The sequence below is a fragment of the Protomyctophum parallelum genome (genome assembly GCF_964188405.1).
Source record: "Protomyctophum parallelum genome assembly, chromosome: 18".
Classification (NCBI taxonomy): Eukaryota; Metazoa; Chordata; class Actinopteri; order Myctophiformes; family Myctophidae; genus Protomyctophum; species Protomyctophum parallelum.
Genome location: NC_139716.1, coordinates 29,587,447 through 29,596,875, shown reverse-complemented (window position 1 = coordinate 29,596,875; position 9,429 = coordinate 29,587,447).

Sequence of the window (9,429 nt, the reverse complement as noted above, 5' to 3'; positions counted from 1 at the left end):
TATCCTCTCTGACTGAGAGGCGAGATAAGCATTGGCACCTATTTTTATATAAAGCCATTGCTGGGATGCTCCCTGACTATATCTATGTTGGAATTGAACAATAGCACGTATCAGACCCGCTCTGGTGATTTTTTAAGGCTCAAGGTTCCTCAGGCTCAGACAGAGTCGGGCAAGACAGCTTTTTCTGTCAATGGCCCAACCTCGTGGAATGAACTTCATAACTCCTTAAAACTGAGCTCCCTGCCATCCTTCGGTCAGTTCAAAGGAATGCTCCAGAACATTTTTCACAGTGATTGCTCCTGCTTCAATTGATTTATTTTACTGGTTGTTCTGCATTTAAGTTCTTATGTAATTTACCCTGATTTATAATGTTGTGTTGATGTATTGTTTTGACTATTTGTGAATTGTAACCTCGGCTACATTGAAAATGAGGGCTTGACCTCAACTGTATTTCCGAGTATAAATAAAGGTGATGATGGTAACCTTTTGGTTTCATTTTAATGTAGGCTCTCAAGAGGTTGTTAATTGTTGTTAAACATCTGCATTACTTAATTTACAAGAAATGTACACATTTAAAGAGAATGTAGATTTATTTTAATCAACTTTTGCCTGCTATCTCTATGAAAACCATGCACCACTAGTCTATATCACTGCTTTTGTAGATAATTTGGGAGAGAGAGAGACTACATATTGTTTAAAATCGTGTGTCATGGACAGACTGGAAAACCAACGTTTTGCTGCTATCTAGTGTTCAACAGCAGACACTGCATGTGTGAAGGGTGCAGCAGTGCTTGACAAACCTTTTCATGTCAAAGACCCCCAAATGAATGTCAGGGACCCCCATCTGAGCATATGTTGACCCCATCTGAACACTATGTTGTACCAGGTCTCCCATCTGAACATTATGTTGTACCAGGGACCCCCATCTGAACATTATACCAGGGCCCCCATCTGAACATTATGTTGTACCAGGGCCCCCATCTGAACATTATACCAGGGCCCCCATCTAAACATGTTGTACCAGGGCCCCCATCTAAACATGTTGTACCAGGGCCCCCATCTGAACATTATACCAGGGCCCCCATCTGAACATGTTGTACCAGGGCCCCCATCTAAACATGTTGTACCAGGGCCCCCATCTAAACATGTTGTACCAGGGCCCCCATCTGAACATTATGTTGTACCACGGCCCCCATCTGAACATTATACCAGGGCCCCCATCTGAACATTATGTTGTACCAGGGCCCCCATCTGAACATTATGTTGTACCAGGGCCCCCATCTGAACATTATGTTGTACCAGGGCCCCCATCTGAGCATTATGTTGTACCAGGGCCCCCATCTGAACATTATGTTGTACCAGGGCCCCCATCTGAACATTATGTTGTACCAGGGCCCCCATCTGAACATTATGTTGTACCAGGGCCCCCATCTGAACATTATACCAGGGCCCCCATCTGAACATTATGTTGTACCAGGGACCCCATCTGAGCATTATGTTGTACCAGGGACCCCCATCTGAACATTATGTTGTACCAGGGCCTAATCTGAACATTATGTTGTACCAGGACCCCATCTGAACATTATGTTGTACCAGGGCCCCCATCTGAACATTATGTTGTACCAGGGCCCCCATCTGAACATTATGTTGTACCAGGGCCCCCATCTGAGCATTATGTTGTACCAGGGCCCCCATCTGAGCATTATGTTGTACCAGGGCCCCCATCTGAACATTATGTTGTATCAGGGCCCCCATCTGAACATTATGTTGTACCAGGGCCCCCATCTGAGCATTATGTTGTACCAGGGCCCCCATCTGAACATTATGTTGTACCAGGGCCCCCATCTGAACATTATGTTGTACCAGGGCCCCCATCTGAACATTATGTTGTACCAGGGCCCCCATCTGAACATTATACCAGGGCCCCCATCTGAACATTATGTTGTACCAGGGACCCCATCTGAGCATTATGTTGTACCAGGGACCCCCATCTGAACATTATGTTGTACCAGGGCCTAATCTGAACATTATGTTGTACCAGGACCCCATCTGAACATTATGTTGTACCAGGGCCCCCATCTGAACATTATGTTGTACCAGGGCCCCCATCTGAACATTATGTTGTACCAGGGCCCCCATCTGAGCATTATGTTGTACCAGGGCCCCCATCTGAGCATTATGTTGTACCAGGGCCCCCATCTGAACATTATGTTGTATCAGGGCCCCCATCTGAACATTATGTTGTACCTGTTCGATTCCTGGGTGTTACACTCTGATGAACGTGAGTCTATGTTCAACTCTTGATTCTTTCAACTTTACTATCTGAAGGCTAACATACAAAAGATCGCTTCAACAGTACAAAGAGGCAGATGTTACTGAGTGATGTTGTAGTAGGGGCTATTCAGCACAGAGAGTTCATGTTCAAATCCCACTCTTCCTAAAGTTTAATGCTAGTTATTGAGCTTCATTTACTGCTATTCTAGCAGTGGCTCACAGCCTCAGCCTGACTACCTCAAAACTCTAATTGTCGTAGTGGTTAAGATGTTGGCTTTCCACGTGGGAGACCAGGGTTCGATTCCCGGCTATTACACTATCATACAAAAGAAGACCTCAACAACAGCGCTAAGAAACATCTGATTAATATGAGTCTGTGTTATTTAAACTTTACTGAAGGCTAACGCACAAAAGATCACTTCAAAATTACCAGGAGACTTTGCCTGAGAGTGTCTGACTGATGGTGCAGTGGTCTAATCATCAGGCTTTCAGTACAGACATTCCATGTTCAAGTCCTGTTCCTCCTACAGCTCAATGCTGCAGTAATTTGAACTTTTCAAGGCTTGAATAAAAAATAAAAACTCAAAAGCACCAGGAGACATCTGCTGAATGCCCCAAGGTGCCTTGTGGGGCGGCAGTGGCTCAGGGGTAGAGTGCCTGGATGGTAACCATAAGGTTGCCAGTTCAAACCCGGGCTCCCCCAGAGTTACTGTCCTTGAGTGTCCTTGAGCAAGACACTGAACCCCTAATTGCTCCCGATGTGCTAGTTGGTGCCTTGCATGGTTTCCGCTGCCATCGGTGTATGAATGCGTGAATGTAATGCACAATCTCTGTAAAGCACCTTGGATAAAGGCGCGTAGCACCTTTATCCAAGGTGCTTTACAGAGATTGTGCATGCACCATTTACCATTTATGTTAAATTGGACATTTTCATGGTAAAAGGTTAGCTGGACAGGGTTCTTTCAGACATAAGCCCCAACCATTACATCTCAGGAAACAGGGGGAGAGAGCACCTTCTCCCGATGGTCCTCCTGCACCTTGATGTCATGACATGGGACTTGAACCTGCCAACTGTCTGTAGCAGAGGCAACGGGTCAAGCGCTCCACACCATTGAGCCAAGGCACCTTTGGGCAATCAGTAGATGTCTCCTGGTGCTTTTGAGTTTTTATTTTTTATTCAAGCCTTGAAAAGTTCAAATTACTGCAGCATTGAGCTGTAGGAGGAACAGGACTTGAACATGGAATGTCTGTACAGAAAGCCTGATGATTAGACCACTGCACCATCAGTCAGACACTCTCAGGCAAAGTCTCCTGGTAATTTTGAAGTGATCTTTTGTGCGTTAGCCTTCAGTAAAGTTTAAATAACACAGACTCATATTAATCAGATGTTTCTTAGCGCTGTTGTTGAGGTCTTCTTTTGTATGATAGTGTAACAGCCGGGAAACGAACCCTGGTCTCCCACGTGGAAAGCCAACATCTTAACCACTACGACAATTAGAGTTTTGAGGTAGGCAGGCTGAGGCTGTGAGCCACTGCTAGAATAGCAGTAAATTAAGCTCAATAACTAGCATTACACTTTAGGAAGTGTGGGATTTGAACAACTCTCTGTGCTGAATAGCCCCTACTACACCATCACTCAGTAACATCTGCCTCTTTGTACTGTTGAAGCGATCATTTGTATGTTAGCCTTCAGATAGTAAAGTTGAAAGAATCAAGAGTTGAACATAGACTCACGTTCATCAGAGTGTAACACCCAGTAATCGAACACAGGTCCCCTGCACTGAAGGCCAACATCTTAACCACTAAGCCAAAGCAACTGCCTATGGCTGAGCCATAGGCAGTTGCTTTTTTCATTTTTTCATTTTTTTCAAATCCTCAAAAATGATGAAAAACGGCGTGCTATAGTATGCCGTACGATATGGGCTATAGCCCATTGTCCAAAATGATAAAAAACGAGGATACATTTTTTTTATCAAAAATTAAAAAAACGATGGGCTATAACCCATCGTTTTTTTCATTTTTTCACTTTTTTTCAAATCCTCAAAAATGATGAAAAACGCCGTGCTATAGTATGCCGTACGATGTGGGCTATAGCCCATGGTCCAAAATGATGAAAAACGAGGATAAAAAAATTAATTCAAAAATTCAAAAAACGATGGGCTATAACCCATCGTTTTTTTCATTTTTTCATTTTTTTCAAATCCTCAAAAATGATGAAAAACGGCGTGCTATCGTATGATCGTATGGGCTATAGCCCATGGTCCAAAATGATGACGTTCTCTCTACCGCAACATACTTAAAAGTATAGCGGTGTATGAGAATGGGTGTTGCGGAGGATGAGAAACATTAACATTGTGCTATAGGAGCAATGGGACTTGAACATAGAATGTCCGTACAGAGAGACTGATCATTAGACCATTGCACCATCAGTCAGACACACAGTGAACATCTCCTGGTAATTGTGTGTGTTAGCCCTCAGTTGGTAAAGTTGAAACACTCCAGCATTATAAAGCTATAGGAGAACAGGGATTTGAACATTTAGAGATGTATTAACTGAAGGCTCACAGCCTCAGCCTGATAACCTCAAAAGTCTCATATCTCCCCTGAGCCATAGGCAGTTGCTTTGGCTTAGTGGTTAAGATGTTGGCCTTCAGTGCAGGGGACCTGTGTTCGATTCCTGGGTGTTACACTCTGATGAACGTGAGTCTATGTTCAACTCTTGATTCTTTCAACTTTACTATCTGAAGGCTAACATACAAAAGATCGCTTCAACAGTACAAAGAGGCAGATGTTACTGAGTGATGTTGTAGTAGGGGCTATTCAGCACAGAGAGTTCATGTTCAAATCCCACTCTTCCTAAAGTTTAATGCTAGTTATTGAGCTTCATTTACTGCTATTCTAGCAGTGGCTCACAGCCTCAGCCTGACTACCTCAAAACTCTAATTGTCGTAGTGGTTAAGATGTTGGCTTTCCACGTGGGAGACCAGGGTTCGATTCCCGGCTATTACACTATCATACAAAAGAAGACCTCAACAACAGCGCTAAGAAACATCTGATTAATATGAGTCTGTGTTATTTAAACTTTACTGAAGGCTAACGCACAAAAGATCACTTCAAAATTACCAGGAGACTTTGCCTGAGAGTGTCTGACTGATGGTGCAGTGGTCTAATCATCAGGCTTTCAGTACAGACATTCCATGTTCAAGTCCTGTTCCTCCTACAGCTCAATGCTGCAGTAATTTGAACTTTTCAAGGCTTGAATAAAAAATAAAAACTCAAAAGCACCAGGAGACATCTGCTGAATGCCCCAAGGTGCCTTGTGGGGCGGCAGTGGCTCAGGGGTAGAGTGCCTGGATGGTAACCGTAAGGTTGCCAGTTCAAACCCGGGCTCCCCCAGAGTTACTGTCAAAGTGTCCTTGAGCAAGACACTGAACCCCTAATTGCTCCCGATGTGCTAGTTGGTGCCTTGCATGGTTTCCGCTGCCATCGGTGTATGAATGCGTGAATGTGATGCACAATCTCTGTAAAGCACCTTGGATAAAGGCGCGTAGCGCCTTTATCCAAGGTGCTTTACAGAGATTGTGCATGCACCATTTACCATTTATGTTAAATTGGACATTTTCATGGTAAAAGGTTAGCTGGACAGGGTTCTTTCAGACATAAGCCCCAACCATTACATCTCAGGAAACAGGGGGAGAGAGCACCTTCTCCGGATGGTCCTCCAGCACCTTGATGTCATGACATGGGACTTGAACCTGCCAACTGTCTGTAGCAGAGGCAACGGGTCAAGCGCTCCACACCATTGAGCCAAGGCACCTTTGGGCAATCAGTAGATGTCTCCTGGTGCTTTTGAGTTTTTATTTTTTATTCAAGCCTTGAAAAGTTCAAATTACTGCAGCATTGAGCTGTAGGAGGAACAGGACTTGAACATGGAATGTCTGTACTGAAAGCCTGATGATTAGACCACTGCACCATCAGTCAGACACTCTCAGGCAAAGTCTCCTGGTAATTTTGAAGTGATCTTTTGTGCGTTAGCCTTCAGTAAAGTTTAAATAACACAGACTCATATTAATCAGATGTTTCTTAGCGCTGTTGTTGAGGTCTTCTTTTGTATGATAGTGTAACAGCCGGGAATCGAACCCTGGTCTCCCACGTGGAAAGCCAACATCTTAACCACTACGACAATTAGAGTTTTGAGGTAGGCAGGCTGAGGCTGTGAGCCACTGCTAGAATAGCAGTAAATGAAGCTCAATAACTAGCATTACACTTTAGGAAGTGTGGGATTTGAACAACTCTCTGTGCTGAATAGCCCCTACTACACCATCACTCAGTAACATCTGCCTCTTTGTACTGTTGAAGCGATCATTTGTATGTTAGCCTTCAGATAGTAAAGTTGAAAGAATCAAGAGTTGAACATAGACTCACGTTCATCAGAGTGTAACACCCAGTAATCGAACACAGGTCCCCTGCACTGAAGGCCAACATCTTAACCACTAAGCCAAAGCAACTGCCTATGGCTGAGCCATAGGCAGTTGCTTTTTTCATTTTTTCATTTTTTTCAAATCCTCAAAAATGATGAAAAACGGCGTGCTATAGTATGCCGTACGATATGGGCTATAGCCCATTGTCCAAAATGATAAAAAACGAGGATACATTTTTTTTATCAAAAATTAAAAAAACGATGGGCTATAACCCATCGTTTTTTTCATTTTTTAACTTTTTTTCAAATCCTCAAAAATGATGAAAAACGCCGTGCTATAGTATGCCGTACGATGTGGGCTATAGCCCATGGTCCAAAATGATGAAAAACGAGGATAAAAAAATTAATTCAAAAATTCAAAAAACGATGGGCTATAACCCATCGTTTTTTTCATTTTTTCATTTTTTTCAAATCCTCAAAAATGATGAAAAACGGCGTGCTATCGTATGATCGTATGGGCTATAGCCCATGGTCCAAAATGATGACGTTCTCTCTACCGCAACATACTTAAAAGTATAGCGGTGTATGAGAATGGGTGTTGCGGAGGATGAGAAACATTAACATTGTGCTATAGGAGCAATGGGACTTGAACATAGAATGTCCGTACAGAGAGACTGATCATTAGACCATTGCACCATCAGTCAGACACACAGTGAACATCTCCTGGTAATTGTGTGTGTTAGCCCTCAGTTGGTAAAGTTGAAACACTCCAGCATTATAAAGCTATAGGAGAACAGGGATTTGAACATTTAGAGATGTATTAACTGAAGGCTCACAGCCTCAGCCTGATAACCTCAAAAGTCTCATATCTCCCCTGAGCCATAGGCAGTTGCTTTGGCTTAGTGGTTAAGATGTTGGCCTTCAGTGCAGGGGACCTGTGTTTGATTCCTGGGTGTTACACTCTGATGAACGTGAGTCTATGTTCAACTCTTGATTCTTTCAACTTTACTATCTGAAGGCTAACATACAAAAGATCGCTTCAACAGTACAAAGAGGCAGATGTTACTGAGTGATGTTGTAGTAGGGGCTATTCAGCACAGAGAGTTCATGTTCAAATCCCACTCTTCCTAAAGTTTAATGCTAGTTATTGAGCTTCATTTACTGCTATTCTAGCAGTGGCTCACAGCCTCAGCCTGACTACCTCAAAACTCTAATTGTCGTAGTGGTTAAGATGTTGGCTTTCCACGTGGGAGACCAGGGTTCGATTCCCGGCTATTACACTATCATACAAAAGAAGACCTCAACAACAGCGCTAAGAAACATCTGATTAATATGAGTCTGTGTTATTTAAACTTTACTGAAGGCTAACGCACAAAAGATCACTTCAAAATTACCAGGAGACTTTGCCTGAGAGTGTCTGACTGATGGTGCAGTGGTCTAATCATCAGGCTTTCAGTACAGACATTCCATGTTCAAGTCCTGTTCCTCCTACAGCTCAATGCTGCAGTAATTTGAACTTTTCAAGGCTTGAATAAAAAATAAAAACTCAAAAGCACCAGGAGACATCTGCTGAATGCCCCAAGGTGCCTTGTGGGGCGGCAGTGGCTCAGGGGTAGAGTGCCTGGATGGTAACCGTAAGGTTGCCAGTTCAAACCCGGGCTCCCCCAGAGTTACTGTCAAAGTGTCCTTGAGCAAGACACTGAACCCCTAATTGCTCCCGATGTGCTAGTTGGTGCCTTGCATGGTTTCCGCTGCCATCGGTGTATGAATGCGTGAATGTGATGCACAATCTCTGTAAAGCACCTTGGATAAAGGCGCGTAGCGCCTTTATCCAAGGTGCTTTACAGAGATTGTGCATGCACCATTTACCATTTATGTTAAATTGGACATTTTCATGGTAAAAGGTTAGCTGGACAGGGTTCTTTCAGACATAAGCCCCAACCATTACATCTCAGGAAACAGGGGGAGAGAGCACCTTCTCCGGATGGTCCTCCAGCACCTTGATGTCATGACATGGGACTTGAACCTGCCAACTGTCTGTAGCAGAGGCAACGGGTCAAGCGCTCCACACCATTGAGCCAAGGCACCTTTGGGCAATCAGTAGATGTCTCCTGGTGCTTTTGAGTTTTTATTTTTTATTCAAGCCTTGAAAAGTTCAAATTACTGCAGCATTGAGCTGTAGGAGGAACAGGACTTGAACATGGAATGTCTGTACTGAAAGCCTGATGATTAGACCACTGCACCATCAGTCAGACACTCTCAGGCAAAGTCTCCTGGTAATTTTGAAGTGATCTTTTGTGCGTTAGCCTTCAGTAAAGTTTAAATAACACAGACTCATATTAATCAGATGTTTCTTAGCGCTGTTGTTGAGGTCTTCTTTTGTATGATAGTGTAACAGCCGGGAATCGAACCCTGGTCTCCCACGTGGAAAGCCAACATCTTAACCACTACGACAATTAGAGTTTTGAGGTAGGCAGGCTGAGGCTGTGAGCCACTGCTAGAATAGCAGTAAATGAAGCTCAATAACTAGCATTACACTTTAGGAAGTGTGGGATTTGAACAACTCTCTGTGCTGAATAGCCCCTACTACACCATCACTCAGTAACATCTGCCTCTTTGTACTGTTGAAGCGATCATTTGTATGTTAGCCTTCAGATAGTAAAGTTGAAAGAATCAAGAGTTGAACATAGACTCACGTTCATCAGAGTGTAACACCCAGTAATCGAACACAGGTC